We start from the raw sequence: 24964 nt of genomic DNA, 5'->3' as shown, positions 1-24964 counted from the left end.
AAAGCTATTTTGGATCTCAGTGAAGAAAAAATAATCATCAGACTCAAAAATGACATGTTGTCTCAATAATCATGACTGGCCAAAAAATGCCAGGTAGTCATCAACATAAACACAATTTTTTTGTGTGCTTAAAAATACTACTTTGCTGAGCTTTCTAAAGCTGAAGAAGGCCAACCAGCAAGGGAAATAAAATAAAATAAAATAAAATAAAATAAAATAAAATAAAATAAGAAAGGAAAGGAAAGGAAAGGGAAGGGAAAAGAAATGGAAGAGAAGAGGAAGAGAAGAGAAGAGGAGAGGAGAGGAGAGGAGAGGAGAGGAGAGGAGAGGAGAGGAGAGGAGAGGAGAGGAGAGGAGAGGAGAGGAGAGAGAAAGGAAAAAGAGAAAAGGGAAGGGAAGACAAGACCCAAGAATTCCTGAGGAAAAGCAAATGCAGGTTGGATAGTAATGCTCAAATCAAATAAATAAATAAAAAAACCCAACAAATGTCAAGTTTTAGCTTTAGGAAAAAGGAATATGAGACATTGGTAAGGACTGAGTGACCATATCTTGAATGAATCTGAAGGGTATCTATGTTTATAGTAAATAAAGGCTAAATATGACATTCTAATATGTTATTCTGGCAGAAAAGGAACTTAATGCTAACCTTGTACAAGTAAGCAGAAAATAAGTGAATGGCAATAAGAAGGTGATTTTATGGGGTTTGGCATCAGTGTTACTAATATCCAAAACTACATGTAGGTGTGATGTTTACATACTAGCAAAATGTGGTAGTTAGACATGATGCAAAAAAAAAGTTTCTTCAACAACTAGTGAAAAAAAAAGTCAGAGACTTAGAGACTTTAAATTATTCTGATTATAAAAAGAATACCCAAAATTACTTCATTGCAGTGTCTCTTTGGGATGAGAAAAATTTCCAGAATTGTGAAAACATAGGAAAAACGAATAGTTGAGGCCAGAAAATTCAAATACAAAATAAAGGATGCTGTTTTAACAGCAATTATGATTAACTGCAGGAAAAAACAAACAGTACTAAAGACAATAGTAAATTCACCATTTTTGATGGCTTTAAGTCAAGCCTAGATATCCTTCTGTAAGAGATGCATGTAAACCTAAAAGTCTCAGCTTGCATATGCAGATAACTAACTGAAACATAAAGGTCCATTCTGTGTAGGTAGCCAAAGCAGATTACACAAGAGTCCCTGCTAGTGTTAAACTTCATGAACCAGCTGAAGTCTCCAGGTTTATATTCCTCTATAATATTTACAAACTTGAACTGAATTTTAAATTAACAATCAAGGTTATATGCTGTACACTGAATCTTGATTTTGTAAAATTAAATAATTTAGGCACCACTGAAGAACATGCTTCGTTTCAGGCAAATTTGAATATCCCAATACTTACCTATTCCATCAACTGCTTGAACTTCACATGTTCCTGTCATGCTTAAATTTACATATGTATTTAAGAACTACTGATTATTCAAAGTGATAAACTGTATAAACTTTACAGAGAATTAAGTTGACAACAATGTAAATGGACCCAGCTTGTATCGAAACTTAAGTAGGAAGGCAAATCCTAGAAATAAATATATTAATGTTATTTAGACAATAAGAGAAAATGCCTTAAAAATGCTTGAGATTGCCAGATTTTAATGATAGTGTGAAGTTGTCCTTTTGAATGTGAATACAAACATGCTTTAAATTTCAGAATTACTAACCCTGTGTACAGGGATATAGAAGGTGTATTTTCACTCTGAGTTTGCTTAATAGAATGTTATGATGCATTTGATTAATAGAATAGATTATCTAGACTGATGTAACTTTGCTTCTAGTGAGGTGGTAAATGAAATTGTGACATTGGCAGTATCTATCTGCATAACAGTAACTTCTCAAAACACAGTCATTTTGAAAACATTTTTTGACCCAAGACTTATCTAATCAGAGAAGGGAAACAATATTCTAAGACTTAGTTGACCACTTAAATAATGTAAGCAGCTAATTGTAAAACAGTACAAGTCACACTTAATAGTTTTTATGAACTTAAATACGTGAAATAATGATAAACTGGTAAAAAAATGTTTGTTCATGGATTACTGATGAACAGCAAACAGGAGCTTCTTTCATACATTAAGTCCTCCACTGCAAATTAGTCCATACAAGGTCTTGTTAGAAGGGACAAGCTTCAGAGGAAAAACAAAAGTAATGAAAAACAGATCACTGAAGGAACATATACATGTATTCCAAGCAATGAAAGAGAAGGAGGCTCATGCTTGGCATTAGCAAATGGCAAATAACAAAAATCAGCATCACTGTGGAAATTATTTCTCTTAGACAAAAGAGCAGCAAACCAGCATAGTGCTTGTTCAGAGAGGAAAAGTAAAGCAGAACTGCTTTGTTCACTTTTAAATAAGATGCCATTTTTATTTCTTCTGCATAGGTTTCTACAGACCAGCACAAAAATATTGTTACTTTTCACAGTCTGTACAGAAGTGACTTTTGCCTTCTCATCTCCACTCTGTAAGTTAGTATTTTTTGCTTTTAAAAAAAGTGTGTGAACATGCATATACTATCCTGCATCTTTTCCTCTGACTTTTTTTTTTTGGAAATCCTAGTATTTCCCAGCACTTCTAGATTTCATGAACATATACATAAGACCTGGTCATGTTTTATGCATTTTTTTGGTATTTTTTAAAATCATAAGTTTAGATATATGGTGATTTTGAAATATGAATGCTTCAGTGAATGTTTTAAATATATTAAAGACAGTGCAAATAAACCCACATTTTAATGGAATGCTATGGTTGTACACAAAGCATTAACGGAATGCTGCCTAAACTCATTGTGAGTAGTGCTCTCACACAGGGGCACAACAATGGTACAATTTATGAAAGATGTTGCTGACATTTTGTAGAGTTATATTTCAAACTGAAATATGGAAGCATTTTAATTAACAGAGATAACTGCTGGGTTTCTTATTCCTCACCAAAAAAAAAAAAAAAAAAAAAAGAGAGAGAAAATCCTTTTAAAAAACACTTTTGATCCTAAACTGATTTGATGGTACTTTTTTTCATGTATTCTTCAAAGTTACAATAAAGAACTCTTCATTTTGACTAAATAGAAATAAGTATCATCACATGGACCAAACAAGTGGTGATATGAAATTTAAATCCAGAGTAAACGATTAGGGAATGGCCTAAACCAAACCACTCCAACTTAGGGAAGATACTCTTTTTTTTTTTTAGTGTTGTAGATTGTCACGATTTCCATCTTCTCCAGTAATTGTTTGTACTAAACATTTGGGAGAAAGTATTTTTCAATTTTGTTTATCTACCTATCCGGCATATTTATGGAGTTAGTTTTGCCCTAAATGTCTTTCTGTATGAAACACACAATGCACACTTTTGTAACTGAAATGTGAACTGTAGACATTGTTTGGGAACACGACTGTCCTGCAGGTAACACTATGTGTCAATCTGTTATATTAATTACTATCTTCATAAACTGGATTTCTGTCTTTTGCCAGTATAACAAGACATGCCACATTCTACTGCAGATTTTGTAGGTATTATCCACATTATAAGTTCAATTAAAATGAATGTAAAACTTTTGATGAATTTAGGTTTTTTGGAACTGTTTTAATATTATTAGGACAGTAAAATAAAGCACAAACTGTGTATAGTGCATACAAGTACCAAGTTTGTTTGAATAAAAGCTATATAGTATAAGGAAAAGTCACACCCTTCAAACTCTCAAATAACTCCTCCAGATTCAAAGTGCAAAAACAACTCAAAAGGCAGAAGGTAATGTACAATTGAGATAAATCTCTATTATGATAACAAAAAGAGAAGCAAGCCAAGTAAACCTACCTATTTGCCCCTACTGTATTTAAAGGAGTTTAAGATTGAAGCTATTGTGATTATAACATATAAGTACATCCACTTCCCCCAAATGCCCGAGGGCAATCCCATACTAAAGATGGAAGCCTTTATTGATTAATACCATATGCTAAAATCCAAGAAAAATAAGCCAAAAAATCCCTGCATTGCTATGACACATTAATAAAAAATAACAAAACCTGTTTTCTTGTCAGTACATCCTAGGTCATTTTACATTGCTCATTAGAAATTAATGCCATTCCAAAAAAAGAAACCTTCATGAAGCCTAAGGCTAATCTAGCTGCATAAATGTATGATGATTGCTATTTTAGAACCTTTACGTCTGATTCCTGGCTTAGGAATGGCAGGTAATTATCTAATTTTTTTTTTATGGTTAAAGTGGTCAATACAAACAATTCTCTCAGGTAATATGGCCATTTCTATGTGCTCTTGAACTTTCTAAAAGAGACTATTGTTTTTGCTTATATATAAATGCTTCTACAACCAAAGGAATCAGACGAGCTGCTTATGTGAGCATATGTAAAGGGCACATGGCAGAATTCTTTGGACATCCACCCCTCTTTATACCAGCAGCAGTAAGAGAATGCTGCCACTATTTTCTACCACTATGCCACTGGGAGATCTCCCAGTATCACTGAAGTTGTGATGACCCTAGGAATTGGAATTGTTTGCTTTCATGTATTAATTTTGATGCTGGCTGAGAATACCTTGATGCATTTTCATGTAAAACTACAGTAGTAATATGCTTGCGTTGCATAAATCTGGAAACCATATATAATTTCATGTACATATAATCATGTTTTAATGACAACTATTAAAATTTGCAAGGTATGAATGCAAGATTGGTTAAGTGTGGCATTTTATTGTGTCATCTTTCTGAAGATGTATTTTCTGGTTAAATTATTTCATTTATATCAAGCCCTCTGAGCTTACTGTGACCTCACTTTCAGCCAGTCAGCAAAAGCAATAAACAAAGAAGCTTTGCACAGCGGATTTCTCTTTTCACTTAACTGCTTACAAAGCCATCATTCAAAGATTGTTTGGGAAACAGTTGTCTGACTCACTAAAATTGAAAGGAGGATTTCTCAGGAATAGGAGGGAGGAGGAACACCACAACATGCAGTTGCAGCAGGCAAGAGGTGGAGTGGCTTCTGAGACACATCAATGCCTATGGTTTGCAGACCAACAGACAACTGACCTTATTTAAAGAATTAAACCCAACATTTCAAATGACTAATGGTACAATCAGGGTTTTGATTAATGTAAGTAGGTTTTCTGATGGTAATACAAACTAATCCTTTCATAGAATCCATAGGTCTCAAAGCATTTTACAAAGTAAGCAGCATCTTTATCAGTACTTTATAAATAGGGTAACTGTGTCAAAAGACAATGAAATACTTATGTTATTCAGTAGGCCAATGATAGACTTCAAAATAAAAGCCCAAGTCTGTACTTCCTATATCAGTGATGAATTCATGGGCTTTCTCCTTTAAAGAGATTAAAATGACAAAATTTAGAAAGGTTTAATTAATCTATTTTTTTTTTTCTTGGAGTGCATGTTCAACTAGATTTAGAAGGGAATCAGGAGTTCTCTCACTGAAAACAGGCCAAGATCTAGGAACAAAAGAGCGCTGAAAGGGGAGTGTGTCTGGGAAAGAATTGGAGCACACTGTTCTCTACGGCGATCAGCTAAACAGGCAGGCTGCCAGAAAAGAACACACTGGATTTGCATTTGGGGGAACGGGATTCAGGTATGCTCTCTTTGAAGCAGCAGCTGTTGAGAAGTTCTGCTTTGCAAAGCTGCTGCAAGAGCAGCTCAGCCCTGCTCCATCCTGTGCCTGAGTTACACCTGCAAGCTGGCTTTGAACTCATAAGCACACCAAAGCAGAACCCACTCTTATACACAGAATACCACTAAAATACTTTTTCTTATATTTACTAATTACTTTTAAAAGCTCACAAACTCTTGACCTATATCTAACCTAATAGAAAATCCTCTTCAGGTCTTGATAACCCTTTAAATCAGTTGCTCTTGTAGAAAAGACTCTTTCTTTGACAATAATATCAAATAAGTGACCTTTTTTTCACCCATTTTCCAAGCTAACTGGTCACTGAGAGCTCTGCAAATCAGGCTGTATCTATCACATTACACTACAAAACATCATACAATGTACTAAATCATGAATGATGTAACCTAAGATCAGATGTCATAACCACACATATTACTAAGATATTTGAGAAGTTAAAAGACCACATTCTTATCTGATATAAAGTGACCTAGCTTGATTGGCTTCCTTTGGGGAGAAACTACAAGATAGCATATGCTTAAACTGCCAACATTACACCATTACATTTGTATGTATCAGTGATGTATCACTGGCTGTATCATTACGTTGATCATGTAACATAAGCAGATGCAACACATATTCGTCTATGGATATTTGACTAGCCATGGAAAATCACCTCCTGGAAGAGCAGCTGGTGGAAACTGATCTAGGCAAAACTGAAATGGTGCTGTTTGGAAAAGGAAATGTTTCAAAAGTTTTCCCAAAGCTTACAGTCTCTATTTGTTAATCTAGTACATATGTCTGGGTCTTGTTTGGCCCCTCCTAAACTTGGACATTCATGTATCATCAGTCTCCAAAATAGGCCTTCCTTATTCCATTTTATTAGTTTAATTCTCCCTAAGGAAGTTTTTCCATAGCAGTCTCTGTATTTGTCATCATGTCTTTGTGTTCAAATCAAGAAGACATGGCATAACTTCAATACTAACTACAGGCCCATGCCTGTGCTACATATATAGATAAGTTGAAGGCATTCCATACAGCACGGCAATACAGTCTAACAACTTAATGTGGGGAAAAAAAAGCAGCACCTTTTCTGTAAGCTCCCCCTTCTCCCTGATCGACCCCCCACCCAAAGAACAACTGCAAACCTGAAGCCAAAAACCTTGAAGTATGTCTCCAGAAACCATGATGTGAATTATGTTCAAAATTTGGTTCACAAAACTAGAACCAATTATGAGGACGACAGGGTGGTTTTCAAATATGCCTCTCTGGCTTTCAGACTCAAAAGTCTGTCTCATTTGCTCCTAAATGAGCATTTGGGGCATAATCATAACACTGAGCAAATGACAGATACAACCTTTTGAGCAAAGGCAATGTTTTAACTAATTTGGTTTCTGCACCATAAGAATTTCATAAGTGTGGTGGTATGATTTTTTTCATTAATCCCATTTTTTAGCTTGTTCCTCATCATAAACTTAAGGGAAATGACAGACACAGTAAAGCTCACAAAGTTCAGGGCCATGTTTTCCTGAGATAGCATTCAATGAATAGTTCATTGCTGTTCCATCCAAATATTCACACCAACAGATAGGCTGCTCAGATGTTTTCTGGTGCCATCATTTGTAAGATTGTCATTATGACACTTTACATAGCTCACGTGCTGTCAGATGATTCAACCATTAAAGTCTGAATCATTGCTAACTATGGTAGAAATCAGTTTTACTGTAGATTGATAACTTCAGAATAAACATCTTCAGGAGAAATTATAAAGACATTTATTCAGGTTTGGATAAGAAGTCAGAGTTATTAAGAACAAAAAACTTAATTTCATAATACCAACAATAGTAAAAGAATAAAATAACTAACATCTCCCACATATACCAAACCTCACTACAGACAGAAAATAATGCTGAAATCATTACAATGCTATCATTCTCAAGATCATTTCTATGTCATCACCTGGAAGGCTGTAAGACAAAAAGGACATACAAGGAGGCTCTAGAAAGATATGGACAGGATAAATAAGAGTAAATGATTTCTCCTCTCATAACATAAGACAACATTCAAAGAAACTGATCAAAGGAAGTATCTTCCTTGCAACTTATTATTAACCACAGAACTTACTGTTTACAGCTTCATTAAATCAATTAAGTTCATAAGGGTAACAAGAATATCTAGTAGCAAGATATGGAGAAAATAGAGTTTAGAAAATAGTTTAGAATCTGGAGGAAGACTTTTCCTGAGACAGGTTATTGCACAGCCTCGTCACACAAATGGCTTGCCCCTTCCACTGAAGCAGTTAGTATAAATGCATTGGACTGCATGGATCTGTTCCATCCAGGTAATGCTTACACCTACTAAGAGGCAACAAATGTCAGCCTAGGGGCAACACTATACCAATGTGGGTTTTCCCATTACCAAAGCCAGCTACTCAGGTAGCTACAGTCTTGTACACCGCTGCATCACACCTTTTTGCTGTTTAGCTCTCATTGAGAGCCAAGGAGCCTGAAAGTGACCCACATCTTTTAGTGTCCAGCTAGTTTAGAGTGTGTAACTTGATTTCATGAACACAATGACTGACAACAGTCCATCAAAAATCTTTAAGGTACAATTCCTCATTTTTTCTTTTGGTTTAATACAGCAAAACAGAACAATCAACAGAAATATAATTCAGAATGTCAACAGTAGTCACTACCTAGAGCTCAGCGAAACCACAACATTATGTTTAATATTCTGTGAGTTTCTGATTTTCACATTCAATGTTCTGTGAATCTCTGGGTCTTTTCTGTCAATCATTAGATTAGAATAGATTGAGATTTAGAAAAAGATAAATTAACTCTGATTTTTACAAGGTTTGACCCAGTATTGCTACAGAAAGTCTACATGTAAGAAGAAAGTAAAAGGTTGCAGTAATATTCTATCATCAAAATCAAAGCAGCAAGTTTAAAAAAATAAAACAACACTAGCAGTTTTTAATGCCTTTTATATTCAAAGATTTACCCCAAACTGATAGACAGGTGTAAATAGTATTATTTGTAAGTGACTTTCAAAGAACTGTTTCTTAAACATATCCTTTTATAATCAAAATGTTCATTTTACAAATTTCTTTACATGTGCTTCATAATATGTTTGGCATATCTTCAGGGCACATTTATGAGCTAATGTAAATTTCATTGATTTACATTAGATCTATATTTAAGATCATTGTAGTCCCCATGACCCTACAAAGATTTTATGAAAATTCTTACAAATATGGTGACTTTTTAAATGAGGGGTCACAGTGTCTTATGAAAAATCCTTATCTTTCTCAACACATTTTGGTTTAACAAAGCAGCATATCATAAAGCTTTATTGAACAGAAACCCACTAAAAAAACCCAGAAAACTGCTAATTATTCATTCTAAACTGCAAAATACTCAACCAGCTAGGCCTTTCTCATGAAGTGACAGCTGGCTGTTCTGACATTCCTCAATTGTCTGGATCAGGGACATGCCCCAAATATTGCACAATTCTCTTATTCTGAGGCATTTAAATTTCCTTTTTTCTGGTGCAGGAATGTAAGAATAAAATGTTTACATTTTACCCCATCATGGAGTCAAGAACCATCCAGAGCCTGAATTATGCTGAGATATACTGAATCACAGACATAGCCTTAGCAACTCTCTTTCTACTTACAGCCTTACAGTTACAAGAAATTTCCAGATATTCAATGTCATTTAGGCATTAGTATCAATATTGTTCAAAAGACGTGTATCTCTTCCAGTGGTTCTTTGTTTTTTGATTTAGTTGCCTCAGCAAACTGCAGTTAATGCTTTTCTAAGACTTCTTTACTTACTCCCACTTCTGAGATTAGGAGGTGTATGACACTGTATTTTCTACAACAGATTTCAATCTGTGTGCATCTTGAGGTTATTTCTTGCAAAACTGCTATTTGTAACCCTTGTATCCACAGGCAGAAAGCCATGGCAACATTTTCAGAGTGGTGTATAACACTGGTATCTTTTTTTGCCTTATCTGTATTACTACTTCCAGAAAACACTTGTGGATCATGACATCAATTTCTAATTATGCAAGCATTTCTATCTTTAGTTTTCTGCAGAACAAAACTTATAGCAGGTGATAGCTCTGCCAGCTCTTTTATTTGCTGTTTTGTAAATTTGTTATCATTTTCCAGAAACCTGTTCTATTGAGAATTATGGTGTTAAGTGGTTGCATACTTGGATGAGAGAAACTGACACCTCTAGTTCATTGTAATATAATGTCAGATATTACTACACCAGTTATACCAGATCCATGAAAAATAATTTAATACGCACCATCTTGAGTTAGCTCAAAGCAACATCTATTAAGACTACCTTGGGGGACTGAGAATAAGTTTAGGAATCTTATCTTTATTTTTAGTTTTACTTTTTCCTCAGGGGACAAATAAATGCATAGACAAATGTTCAGTTACGACCATACTTCAGGAGGTTCTATTAACAATTTTGAAACTCAATGTAATTGTGTAATATATTGGAAAAATTGTTCAGCTAAGTGATTAAGTTGTACACAGAAACACAGGATCTCTATTTCCAGAAATTCCTGAAGCATTGTAGCTGTGCCCACCAAGCAGTGAGCACAGTTCCTTGTATTTAAAATTTGAACATCAACACTTAACAAGTATAAAATGCATCTGTGCAGAATGAGATGTACTTAATAAAATTTAGCCTGAACAACATTTTCAAAAAAAGATATATTCTGCTTTCTCCTCAGATAATAGCATGTCTCCAAACACTAAGTTGTAAATTAACATTTTATGCATATATATTTAAGCTAGAACACCAACTACTCGAAAATGAATGTAGTTTGACCTAATTGTTTGCTCTAGTTACCCATTTAAAATTTCCTCTTATTCATAACTCACAGAAACCAGATGATTACATGTTATTGTTGCTTGTCTGCTAGTTCCCTATATACTGTAATGTTAATTTCTGTCATCCTATGTCATGCACTGGCGAAGGGCAAGAAGAAGAAGGGGAAGAATCTAAGCATAAGATAGAAGTAATTAGCACATGAGACAGCTATAAAATGGAAACATATTTGTAGCTATATTCTTAAAACAAGGAGACTATTATGTAAGATACTGAATTAAAGACTGTTCCAGTTGCCCACTTCTACTTTCTGTGAGAATGATCAAAAAATTCAAAACTGAAGGGTAAACTGTGAATTACTTTTAATTTTTTAAACCATTTGTAAGAATTGACATTCACAAATTTTCTCACGAAAAGTTAACTAACTGAGCTTTGTCTTGAGCAATACATTCTTCAGTGGTAACAAAGCTGCTTGTATGTGTGCATGGGTCTGTTGTAGTGCATTGATTTTAAACTGCTGGCAGCCTGAGCTCACATTAGCAATATCAGATGAAATCACAAGCAGGATGGAAAATCTGAAGTGCTTCTTTCCACCTACTTAGTGATTGCCACTTGGATAAACCTATTGTAACAATGATGAATGTGGCAAGACTTAGGTAAATATGAAAAAAAAAGTCTCCTATGAGAGCTATCCTCTGAGGACAAGATATATATCAGCTGTAGACCAAATTCTACTGTCCCTTATGCACAGGCTTCACCATGAACTTCACTGAATGGGACTGCCTTATCCATAAAAAGAGCCCAATCTACTACGTTAATTTCACACAAGAAAGATATAAAAGGAAGAAGAAAAGAAGGTCTGTAAGTTACTGTCCACTAAGTTTAGCTTGTGGTCAAAACCACCATTTATGGATCCTTGATGCTTGCCTGCCCACATAAATTTAAGTAGTTTGGTGACTGCTCTGATTTGGCATACAGATACCTATATATTTATACTTTATCCTGGTTACAGGAGCTGGAGTATTTATTTCAAATCAAATTTGGTATTCAAGTTTAACAGGGAGACCTAGAAATGCATAAATAAATGGCAGAATTTTAGCCCTTCATGGGGAGGGAAATGTATGTAGTTTATACTGTCATATAAGTGAAAATACAAAAAGTTTAAGAATATAAGGATATTAAAAATATAAGAAAAGATAGTTAAATATTATAAGTAAGTATGTACAAAAAAAAGGAAAGTAAGCAGAAAGATAGGAACTACCTAAGTCTTTTTTTCTCTAAGTTTATTTTCCTGTGGAGATTAAAATGGACTATAATATTATAAATACATGTACACAAAGACCAAGTCATACTCTGATGTCTTCCATGAGAATCCTACCTAAATAAAATCATAAAGATTAGGGGTGACGGCTTTATTTCTTTGCATAAAAAAATCTCTCATGACAATGCCTTACCACATACCCTACAGAACTTCAGCCCAACACATCTGATAAATTAACAGGCATCCAAACTTCTTGATTCTCATTCAAAATGATTCTCTACATTGTTTGTAATATGTTTAAAAGACAAACAGCTTCACGTTAGTCAAAACAGTCTAGACGATTTGGAAGGACATTTAAAAATACTGTAATGGATAAACATGCCTTACAAGAGATATCAGGGCTATTTCTCAAATGGAAATGAATGAAAAACTTGAGAGCTTAAAATTGCAGTGAAGTTGCTATTATGTACCATATTTTCAACACAGCTCTAACAACATGGTTGTGTGATAGTTTATACTTGTAGCTAGCCATACAGTTCTGTGAGTTCTCTGCTTTAAAAGCTTCTTATTTTCACTTGTGTTAAGTTGCCTCTCATACACATTCCTAGTGACTCGCACAATGTTGGTGTTTAGGCCTTAGGCCACCTATGAAGGCCTACCAATGTTCACCTCCCACTAGGGTTTTTGTATGTTGGGGAATCTCCACCTATCTTGCTCTTGCTTCTTTCTGAATTGGTATTACAATTTTTCAGTTCTACACATTTTTCACTAGGAGACCTTGAGCAGAAGGGTTTTGAGAAGAATTCTCAGAAAAAAAGGCCCACATCACGTTTGCCAAAACAGTTGGCAATGAAGAAAGGAAAATACATCTTTTGCAAAGGATAGTTAAAAAATACAGAGATTCTTGAAATTTCTCATCTGGAGTGGAAAAAAGGGTATGTTTGGATTGAGAGTTGCTTCATTCTATTCCTAAATGAGGAAAACATAAAAAAAATATTGATCTACATTCAAGGGCAACCCTGAGTCTAGAATTTTGTTGAAAACTCTTGAACTAAACATTAAACTACAAGAGAACAACAGTGAATTAATGTCATCTGCATACAGATAATTTAATCTGAGTATTTGTGCTTCCCTTTACTGAGTTCTAGCGGGTTGTTGGCTGCTATGTCAAACATATAAAGATGGACTGTTAACTGAAAAACAAGTGCTGTGAAGAGAAAGATTCCACATGCAAAAGAGGAGACAGAAAAGAAAAAACACACTCATGAACCCTTGACCATGTTTCAGAACAGATACTCGTGAATGTATTCACCTGCCTTGTGTTACAGCTTATCTAACAGTATATCTATGAGTATGAATAACAGACACATACGGAAATAGATGTGCCAAAACAGTCACACGAAAAGCAACACCTCAAATTCATCTTCTAAAATTTCACCTTCCAAACTGTATTCAGTTGGTCAAATTCACCTATTAACTCCAATGCTTAGTATTGGACTAGAGTAAGGATGTCCTTGTATGGTATTGTAAATAATGAAAGTTTATAAATAGTTTTTGTTTCATTATTCTATGTCTTCCAGTGAGGTTCCAAGGATAAGTCAAATTACGAAAGCAATTGCAGATTGTAAAGAAAAAATAATTAGTTTTGTAATAGAAAACATTTCTGTAGTTTGTGTAGGTTGTTAGAGCCAATTTTAACTTCATTAATCGAAGTAGTTATTCAGCATACATTAATTCAGTACCCAGAATTTAGAAGTGGCAACTAATCAATAAAAATAAATGAATATTGATATTGCAGGACTTTTGCAATATTGTATTTATAGTGCCCCTGAAGCAAGTTAGATCTTACATTAAAAGATCAATAAACTAATGCAAAGGCTAACGCCTTGCATTCAAAAAGTCTTGGTGTCAGGGGATAAGGGAAAGGAAGCGAAATATTTATTCCTGTATTTCTGATGAGATTGCAGAGCTTTTGTAAGATAGAACCCGGGACATTGATTACCTTTCCGGTGGAGTCCAATGCTATTTCATAATGTTCAGTCAAGACATCCATATATTAGAAAAGGTCTTCCTCTTCCCTAATGTTTCAGTACTCCAGTATGTTGTTCACTAAAAGAGAAAGAGAAAACATTCTTTTTTTAATCAGCAAGAACATAGCTCTTTAAGCTTTATATGCTGCTGAACCCACTAATCTGCTTTCACCTTTCAGAAAGGTGAATTATAGTAAAAACAGATTCTTTTCACTAAAGTAAAATAAAAAAATGGATGCAAATACCCGGCTAAATAACTTAATACACAAACTTCAGTATCAGCTATCCAAAAACTTATGGTCAGAACCTTGATCAAATGCTAGATTTTGTCTATTAAATATAATATAATGTAATGTGTGGATACACACACACATACAAAAAACTTGTATTAATGCAAAACTGTATTTAACACTCAAGTACTCAGAATTTAAAAGTAGGAATGTTTGCATTGAGAGATTTGGATGAGTTTTTACATAAGAACATATGAAAAATAATTAATGAGTTTTTGCCTCTAAGACACGACCTGATAATGCAACCTCAAAATAAGTATGATTTGATGAAAACCACTTAATTTACAAAAACTTCTTCACTTCCAAATTACTGTTTTCATATTTTTCATTGCTTAAATTTGGCTTGAAAACTGCCAAATCTGATATTTTACTACTGTAATGTATGTACTTTACTGCTGTATGTGGAAAGAGAAGGAAAAGAATACAGAAAAAAGGTTAATTAAATGAATGTTTCAATAATTTCACCCCCAACAAAACATTCTTCCCAAACTTTAAACAAGAATGTTTAAATCAAAGCATTTTCAAACTTTTCTACAAAAAATATTTCAGCCTTACATAACCTACTGACCATTTGTCTTCACCTGAAATTTTATTTTCTGTTTTGTTGTTTTGTCTCAAAACCTTGATTCCAAGGTTAATTTGTTCAACAGCAAGGGCAATTTATTAAGATAACAGGTCTTTAACATAATGAGCTGCCTTCCAGTCCACACTACGAAGCTGGGTGAGAGATTTTAAAACCATCTCACTCCCATTAAAGCAAAAAAGTGAGTCGGTGAGATGCAGCACAGCAGAACAACTACTGCAAGAACCTTTCTAATGGAGAAGAGTCCTTGCTCATGTTCTGGATTTTCACGTTGATATTTGTATAGTGTAATCCCAAAGAGACAAGATATAAAGAAGGGAAGGCAGATGCCTGCCTTGACCCTGAAGCATTCACTCTGTAAACCCTTAAGAAGCATACAGATTTTGGCAGAAGACTTCTGCTTATAGATACATTTTGATGTATTGGAATTGTGCACATTATAAAAACAGAAAAGCTGTCAAAGCCTAAAGAATAAGCATCTATAATCCTTCAGCAAAAGAGTATTATTTTGAATTGCCGGTTTAAAGTGATACACAAACATAGAAAATAGACCTTTTGATTAACATCAATTCCTAAACAGTCTTGTATTTCTCAGTTTTTATAGCATCTAAGTAAGAACTACCTAAACACAGTAATTTGTCCTTGATCAAAATGCTTGATCTAATACAAAAGCATTAATATTAGTAAACCAAATAGAAATAGGCAAATTGAAGTTTTCCTGGCTCTTCAAAGTATTATTCCTTGAGACTGTATAACTTCTAGGATGCTGGTGTTAAAATTGGCTTTTCTATCAAATTGTGAATTTTTTTCAAAGTAATTGACCTGCCTGAAGATTTCACTGCATACTTCAGTAAGCATGCACACACCCAACATCTTTGATTTTCTGCACCATGTATATATGACCTGTTATTTATTTATTCTTATACAATGTAAGTAATTTGCAAAAATTATTCTTCTGTTTTTTCCTGTATGTTGTCTGAACATCAATGCAAGGCAGAAACAGACAAAGCAGTTGTCAGAAAAGGATAGGTGCCAGCTAGTCAACACAAAAATTCTGACTCTTTGGGAGAAGCACTTTAGGCAGCTCATGGGAGAAGAGGTATACCTTACCTACAAGGAAGCATTGGAACAGAGCTCTACAATTCAACAGGAAAGATCCTTTGTCCAATCTGTAGTCTCCAAGGTTACAGCAGAAGCACAGAAATTCAACAGAAATTGTTTTTATGCTGTGAGGGTGCTACAGAGCTGTTGACACAGGAGTAAATCTGTACCCCAAGGTATATTATGGTATAGAAAGTAGTAAGCAAGCTATTGTGATGTTACTAAAAATAACAATAATAAAGATATATATGTATATATGTACTTCTCAGGCAGCCTGGTCAGCAAATCTTAATCATCACTAGCCATGTATTGATTTGCCAGTGCTACAGAGTTTAATTCTTAGAATTTTTAAGGTAGCTATGATTACAGTTTTAGACCAGTTCTTGTTGTTGGATTTGTTGGGTTTTTTTTAAAGAATCAGGATTGACACCATTGACCTTGCTCTCCTAATTTTGATGAACATTGTAATCTGTCTTTAAAAAGGCCACTTCTGTTTAAATAAAGACTTTAAATTCATGTCTGGAAATAATGTAATCGAAGTAACAAGAATACAGTCTTTGCTCAAACTTCCAATATTTTGATGAGATATAAGAGCTGATTCTGTTTCTAAATGGTGGTACTGAAATTAAGATTGATGAGTAAGTATTAGAAGAAAATAACTTTGAGTTACATGCAATAGCTTTTAATTGCATCATTTAAATTCTTAAGCATTTCAATTTTATATTCATTCAGGGTTTTGCATAATTAATTTGCAGATTTCCAGAACGCATTAGGATGAAACTTTTAAATGGATGGATGGTTATTAATGGATGATATAAATATATTATTCATTATTTTTGGTTGTCATTGTAAATTGCACCAAGTACTTCTGAATGAATATTAAATTCAACATCATCCCCTGAATTGAAAAGCAAAATGCATCCTCAGTAATAATTTGTTGAAATATAGAATACTTCAGGTGTCATTTCTTAACAAATACTCTGTAACAAAATGTTAAAATTTGTTAATGTCACACTTTCCTTCTCTCTGTAAAATGGCAGGATCATCCAGGCAAAACTGAATTTCAAGTAGTCAATGTTCTCAAAGAAGTCAATGCCAGGCTGATCTACTCTATTCCAGAAGTAGGTAAATTCTCAAAGCAATACCTAATATCTGTAGGCCAACTGAATGCTATGGTAGGGAATAATTGCATTTATACCAAAAAGTACCAGAGAACATGTATGAGAAGAAGGCCACAGAGAAATTCCATTAACTAAGGAAGAAAAGGAAAAAAGGTAGTCAGAGCTAAAGGCCAGGAGAGCTCTTCCAAGAGCTATTTCCAGCAGGTGACACAGATATTCATAAAGAATTCTCATCAGTTAGAACATTCTGTAAATGTATCTCTTTTTAACCCTTCAATTCTAAGCCTGTGCTAATCATTACTACTCTGCAAAAAATAAATGAAGAAATATCCTGAACAGCAGACTGGAACAATTCAAAATCCAATTAAAACATAAGCTCTCTTTAAACGTGAGAAGAAGTGGAAAAAGTTTAAAACCATCTTATTGATGGTATTTAGTGATGAAGTGATGAGTACCAGCAAACAGCAAGATACTCAGTAAGTAGACTCGTATCTAAGGAATACTTCCAAAAGAGTCAATGGCACCATCTGCAAGGGAGAACCATAGGTACACAGTTAGGAATACATTGCCAAAATAGCATAGAAAAATCTCAGAGATTGCTTGAATGGTGTTTTTCAATTTAGTTCATTGTTTATAACTATTTATACTGGGTCTGTCTGGGATGAAGTTAATTTTCTTCACAGCAGCCTGTATGGTGCTGTGTTTTAGATTTGTGACTGAAACAGTGTGGATAACACACCAGTGTTTTGGCTGTTGCTGAACAGTGCTTACACAGCATCGAAGTTTTCTCTTTCTCCCATTTGCCCCAGTACAGTGAGTAGTCTGGGACTGCACAAGAAGTTGGGAGGGGACAAAGTCAATGCAGCTGACCCGAACTGACGTAAGAGACATTCCATATGATGTGCTCAAAAAGGAGAGCTTAGGGAAAGGAGGAGGAAGTGGGGATGTTCATGGTTACAGTGTTTTGTCTTCCCAAGTAACTGTTATGTGTGCTGAGGCCCTGCTTTCCAGGCAGTGGCTAATCAACTGCCTGCTGATGGGAAGTATTGAAGAAATTCCTTATTTTGCTCTGGTTGTGCGTGCAGCTTTGCTCCACTTACTAAATTGGCTCTATCTCGACCCACGAGTTTTCTCACTTTCTCTCATCCAATTCTCTCCCTACCCTGCTGAGGGGTGGATGAGAGTGACTGGGTGGGTGCTTAGTTGCTGGCCAGGGTCAACCCACTACACTATTTTGATTGGAGATTTAAAAAAATCTTTTATGTAATGCATGCCTAGGAAAGGAAGATGCATCTTTACGGCTTTTGGCATGAACAAATTGGAACTGGTTGTTATGCTGTCCCAAGGATCACATTGCATAATGACAACAATTCTGTTTGCTATCTTAATCAAGCAGATCTCTGTTAGGTGTCTTGACCCTGAATGATTATTGAACAAACACTTCCATTATTAGTACTACTCCCTCCTTGTTTAATCCCAAACTGAGGATTCTTGAAAAGCCATGATACACGTATGTAATGAAGAAATAGATCCTCTGACATTTTTACTAATCATAGATAGACTAAATAGACTCAGAGAAGTCCATTCCCAAAAGCTAGGGAATTATAATCTCAGAAACAGCAGGAGACTTCTCTGGTTGCCATTGTTCTGCATAGAATGGCAGAGCTTGTGTGGACCATACTGTTATCTGAAAGATCATTTCCAATTTAGTGCGAAGGCATTTACATTTAGTTTTTCATATTCAGCTAAGCAGATCATACTTGCAACAGATTATGTTATAATAAAAATTAGGGGAAGGAAAGGAACAGAACAGTATCAAGCCCGTATTGTTTCCCTGAGAGCAAGAACCCTTCAAAAACCCCTTTTCCTTTTCCAGATTTTATCTTCACCTAAACAATCTGATATACCAACATGAATTTATTTCATTTAGTTCTGATGGAATAAAATATTGTAGTAATGCTACTCAGCAAGCTGTTGGGAGGCAGCCTGAAGTTACTTAATATTTCTAGGTTTGTTTAAAGGCAGATACACAGAAAGCGGAGAAAAGAAATAGTATTTTAAAAGGATATACCTTGAACTGATGTTTTCAGGCTTACAACTAAATGACAGGAGGACAATCATCCATGTGGAAATTATCCCTTCCAGTACAGTAATGCAGAAAAGGAAGATGAGCACAGAAATAGAATGGCAGTATAACAAATATACTGGCATGACTTACTTTAGAAAAGTGCTAATGAGAAAGTAAGAGGCTGATGCTGAACCAAGCTTCACAATCAGAAGTAATTTTTAATCCTTTTATACTACACAGTCTTTAATGAATGGAGAATTATCCTTGTACTGCTAGTTTTATGCTCTCATTTTTCTCTTCTAGATGATGGCCAAATATTTCCATGAGCTGTCACTTTCTAGCTGATTAATCAATCAAGCAGTTTTGCATCTACATAATCAAACTAAGTAGTCCTTTAGAAATTTCCTATGCAAATGATGGCCTCAAGTACTCCGGCTGCAGTGAAAGCCTTTTACTCACGAGTGGCTTGTATAGCTTTAGCAGCCTTCATAGACTTCCACAACTAAGAACAACATGGTATTTATTACATTTCTAGTTTTACTTCTTTTCCTCCTGTATTGGGTTTGCGTGCAAGGTTTTTGTAGTGGGGGGGCAGGGCTACAATGGTAGCTTCTGTCAGAAGCTGCTAGAAGCTTCCCCTATATCCAATGGAGCCAATGCCAGCCAGCCCCAAGACAGACCTGCCACTGGCCCAGGCCAAGCCCATCAGCGAGAGTGGTAGTGCCTCTGGGATAACAGATTTAAGAAGGGGGAGAAAAACCTGCACAAGAGAAACTGCAGCTGGAGCGAGGAGAGAGAATACATGAGAGAAAAAACTCTGCAGACACCAAGGTCAGTGAAGGAGGGGGAGGAGGTGCTCCAGGTGCCAGAGCAGAGATTCCCCTGCAGCCTGTGGGGAAGACCATGGTGAGGCAGGCTGTCCCCCTGCAGCCCACGGAGATCTGTGCCGGAGCAGATATCTACCTGCAGCCTTTGGAGGACCCCATGCCAGAGCAGGTGGATGCCCAAAGGAGGCTGTGACCCCATGGAAAGCCCATGCTGGAGCAGGCTCCTGGTAGGACCTGTGGCCCTGTGCAGAGAGGAGCCCACACTGCAGCAGGTTTTCTGGTAGGACTTGTGACCCCTTGGGGGATCCATGCTGGAGAAGTGTGCTCCTGAAGGACTGCACCCTGTGGAAGGGACCCGCACTGGAGCAGTTTGTGAAGAACTGCAGCCCGTGGGAAGGACTCACGGAGAAGTCTGTGGAGAACTGTCTCCTGTGGGAGGGACCCCACGCTGCAGGAGGGGAAGAGTTTGAGGAGTCCTCCCCTGAGGAGGAAGGAGCAGCAGAGACAACGTGGTATGAACTGACTGCAACCCCCATTCCCCGTTCCCCTGCGCTGCTGGGGGGGGTAGGTAGAGAAATCTGGAGTAAAGTTAAGACTGGGAAGAAGGGAGGGGTGGGGGGAAGGTGTTTTAAGATTTGATTTTATTTCTCATTACCTTACTCTGACTTGATTGGTAACACATTAAACTAATTTCCCCAAGTTGAGTCTGTTTTGCCCTTGACGGTAACTGGTTGAATGATCTCTCCCTGTCCTTATCTCAACCCACGAGCCTTTCGTTATATTTTCTCTCCCCTGTCCAGCTGAGGAGGGGAGAGAGAGAGTGGCTTTGGTGGGCATCTGGCACTAACCAGCGTCAACCCATCACACTTCCTTTTGACACCATCTCTTACACTTTCCATTTCTATACTCCAGTCTTTTAATTATATTCATGAGAAGTGAAGTCACGATGGGTTTCCCAACCCTCGAAACTTCTTTTCTATAGGAATTACCAGGATAACCACTTGGTCAGTAAAGCAAGCTGGGAACAGAACTGAAATGTCCTGAGTCCTACTCCAGTTCTTGTTACTTTGCACAGACTGAACATATGATAAAGCATAGCATTTTTCATTGAAGAAACAAATGGAAATGTATTCAGTGAAAAATCATGTTATATAATTGACTGTTGTGTAAATCCCAAAGTGAATTAGGTGATTCATTGTGGGATTTCTGTTTTTTTCAACGTGTACAACTGTAAGCCATAATCCTGAACAATTTAATCGCAATTTCTCTTTTTTTTTTTCACTTTTAGGAGATCTGCTTTTTGAATGTGAATATAAAATATAAACATCAATTTTCTTGTACTTTCAGGCTTTGTTCATGAGCTATGTACTGGCGTCACAATGCCAAACTAATTCTTGAAGCACTTGCTGCTGGTTTCCAGCATCGTGGCTAGTCATGCAGTGATAGTTTCTAATTCCAGCTCCCATTGATTGATTGCACTGTGTTGATACAGAGCCAGAACACCCTGAATCCTATCCTATCTTGTCCAAACCTGATTTCCTGATCCATGTACACAATTTACAGCAAGGTACATACTTGAGTTGCCAAGCGTAGAAGTCTGGCCTGCATGACTGAGGAGGAGGAGATCTTACTGATCATCCCTCTCCTAGTCCCTGGTGGGATGAAAACTACCTATGTCACACCAATGAACTGAATTAATCAGACAGCTAAAATACTACATTGAAATAGATGTTTTGAGCTCACGTCCATGAATTACAAATAGTTCAATACTATTAAATTTTACACATCACACATTCTTTAGCTACCTAAAAGTTGCCTCCTCTTGGCCTCACTCTGGGTAACATCTGGCTGAAAAACAATTTTCTTACAGGTGGATTGGCTCTTAATTTTCAAGATAAAATGTGTTACTGCTGCTCTTGTAAATGTGTAGTCCATTACAGCAGGTAATGAAAAAACCATCTGTCTATGGTAGTAATCTTCAGTGAAAGCAATCTCGCATAAAAGTTCATACTCTCCCACAGGATGCTTTAATGAAAAAAGTAAAGCAGCAGGAACATAATTCCTAAATACTTCTTGACTCTCCAAAATAAAGAAAATCAGAGAGGCCAAATGCACTCTAGAGAAGCAGATCACTCATCTCAATAACGCATTCTGCTAAAGGACAATTGTTCACTTTTCAGAGGAGTTGGCAGAAGTTTAACTGTAAGGTCCAATCTAATGTTTATGAACTACTAGTCAGCAGTCACCTCTTAAAAATCTATTGTTAAGTGTATAGCTGTTGGTACCAAGTCAGCTGCTGAGAAGGAAGTAATTTAAAGAAGTCAGCCTGATTCCAGATATACAGAAAAAAAATCTATATTTTAAAAGTACATCATAAAAATAAAAAAGTTGTATTTTTATGTGAACAAAAGAAAATATCATTCTTAGATAGATCTTGTTTTGTAGGAAGAAAAAAAAAATTATAGTGGATACAAAACAACCTATTCAGTGTTACCAGGAAAGTGATGAGCCTACTAATACCCTTAAACCATGAAATCTCTCAAGTACAATGATAGTGGTTGGCTTATGGAGCCCTCTTAAAAGCCAAAGATCCTGAAAGAATAAAAAGCCAAAATATATTAAGAAGGTACTATGAGAAACATAGGGACTTATATATCCCTTACCTCATGAAGAAAAAGGAAAACCAAAATATTGACTGAGTTTATCAGTTCCAGTGTACCCACGCTATATTTTTACTTAAAATCAGAATTAGATTATGTACATTGGATTTTGCCCTGAACAGTTTTAAGCCAGTTCAATACCTACAGAAGTGGGCCATTTAGATTAAACTAAGAATGAAAGCTGAATGATACAGCTTCAACGGTGATCTTGCTGCCCCTATTTTTTCTTAGGTTTTCCATCTTCTGTCATGTGCGTGTCACTTCTCCTTCTTTTCTTTTCCAAGTACTATTGCATCCATCATCCCCGCCTGATCTTCTAGGAAGCTTTCAAGTACGGAGCCAGAGAGCTGCTAAGTCTGTGTTTAGAGCCGAAGCCAATCTAGCTACAGAGAAGAGACAACTGTCTGGCTGCAGATGGATGGAACTGGCTAAGTTCCACTAATAACATCTCCATGCACAGTATGCTGAAGGGTGAATTGAGAGCTGATTTTAACTATGATACTTCCCTGAGAAATAAAGCAGAACTGAAAATGAGATACTGAGAAGGACTCTTCTATTGTCTTTGCGTGCAAAAGGGAAAAGCTATTGGTTTTCCCTTTGTAAACACACAGATTCCCGACACACAGATTTGCATGGGCTATGATGAGAATCGTGTATATGAGGTTTTGAAAATGCTGATAGCACTTCCTTACATCTGAAAATCACTGAGACAAGTAGAGTTCTAGCAAAGAGGAGATACAAGATATGCCAAAAATATGGGATTTCCATGTCTGCAGTGCCAAATATCTTATTCCATTCTAGAGATCAAAGAATTCTGTAATGCCATTCCTGCAGAGCAAATTTCTGTGCTCTTGGTTCAGTTACAAAGTGATGAGGCAGGAACAGAGTTTGGGTCAAGAACTGCAGTGCACAGACAAAACCTGAGTGAATGCAGAAAAGGTAAATTCTAACAGTGCTGTAATTTACATTTTGCTGGGTCTCAGTGTGTTTTAACTGATCTATATAAACCAAAACATGCACTGCAAATTAAAAAAAAACCCTAAAAACAGTACTGAGCAGACAAGGGAATATAGTCAGTGGGCCACTACCAAGAAGAAACATGAGAAAAAAGGCAAGGAAAGCCTCCACTGAGCAGAAATGATCAGTGGGAAATCTGAACTGACCCTGTTATGGTTTTTGTATCTAGCAAGTACTCAGCAGACTTAAGTTGCAGTACTACTGTTAATCTGCGTGGGTAGTAGTATAGTGATAAAACAGTTACAGGTTAAGTCTTCACACAACAGTTATCTTGCTAAGACTTTCCCAAAAAGGCTTTCCTGACTACAACTAGGAATCTCCAACATGGAATTCATGGACAGGATTTCAAAAGAATATTACAAAGCAATAAGGTTTTCAGTAGAAATGATAAACAGAGGTAGATTTACTTTGCAATACATTAATTTTGAGCCAAGTTTTTGTTTTCTTCTGTTTTATTGTGTTTTCATGAGTGAAAAGCAGAGTATTAAAGCCAGTTCTCAGTACAGTACAGTACAGGGCTGTTCTAAAGGTTATGAAGAACTAGAGACAATATTTGGGATTCAAAATTGGCAGCTGAATACCTAATATTCAGATGATGCATTTTCATTTTATAAATTCCCCTCTTTTTACTTGCAATGTAAAAAAAAAAAAAAATGTGGCTCATTGCTATAGCTACAACCAACATAATAAACCTGAAATACACATTTGTTTAACTTGTGCTCATATTCAGTAAGGTGCTCATGGTATTCTGTATTACAAATGTCATGAGATCTTTCCCCTGTAATTAGATGAAAATCATACTCTTGATCAGGTAACTTCTTCTCTGGGAACCGTTCAAATCTAGTGAGAATCTTTGAAAATATACTGAAGTTATTTTAGAATGCTAGGTTAGCAACATGCGAGCAAGAAAAAAAAAGCCTAATTTTCTTCGCACACATAGACTGCAGTAAACTTTTTTAACAGTGAAGAATCACCACAGACTTTTTAAAATAGGCTTGTTGCTTTAAACTAGAAGCCTTACCATCTGTTCTATACTAATTAAGAATGCAAAGAGAACACATTTCACAGTACATCAGCACATAGTAAGATTAAACTGTTTCAATGACTAGGTAAAAGCTTCCCATGCTCATACGATGATATTTCCAGCTGTGTTTCCCATGTTCGTGACATAAATAAGGAAAAATGATACCCTAGATATCATGAAAGTTTTACAGTTACTATATAGTTACTGCTATTAGATACACTGATCTGTCAGCTTAGGACTGCAGTACTCAGAGCAGGTATTTCCAAATCAAACCTAAATTTTAAATATGCCTTTAAAGTTATACACTTACTCAGACACCTTGTCTTTATGAAGGCATTCTTAGGCATTCTGATTTTAAGGCGTACTGCAGTTGCAAAGGAAATGTTATCAAAGGAAAGACTAAGAATGTGTGATTGCTATACTTAAACCATCTCTTAGAGCTGAACA

General features: G+C 35.9%; 1 protein-coding gene across 1 annotated transcript in view; it reads right to left on the bottom strand.

Moving 5' to 3' along the window:
• Positions 1–24964, bottom strand: part of LOC128153979 (bifunctional heparan sulfate N-deacetylase/N-sulfotransferase 3) — a 538027-nt gene that overhangs the window by 499462 nt on the left and 13601 nt on the right. The window lies entirely within an intron of this gene.

Source organism: Harpia harpyja, chromosome 2 (assembly GCF_026419915.1).
Source record: "Harpia harpyja isolate bHarHar1 chromosome 2, bHarHar1 primary haplotype, whole genome shotgun sequence".
Lineage (NCBI taxonomy): Eukaryota > Metazoa > Chordata > Aves > Accipitriformes > Accipitridae > Harpia > Harpia harpyja.
The sequence above is the reverse complement of the archived record's forward strand: the minus strand, read 5'-3'. Positions and strand labels throughout refer to the sequence as shown.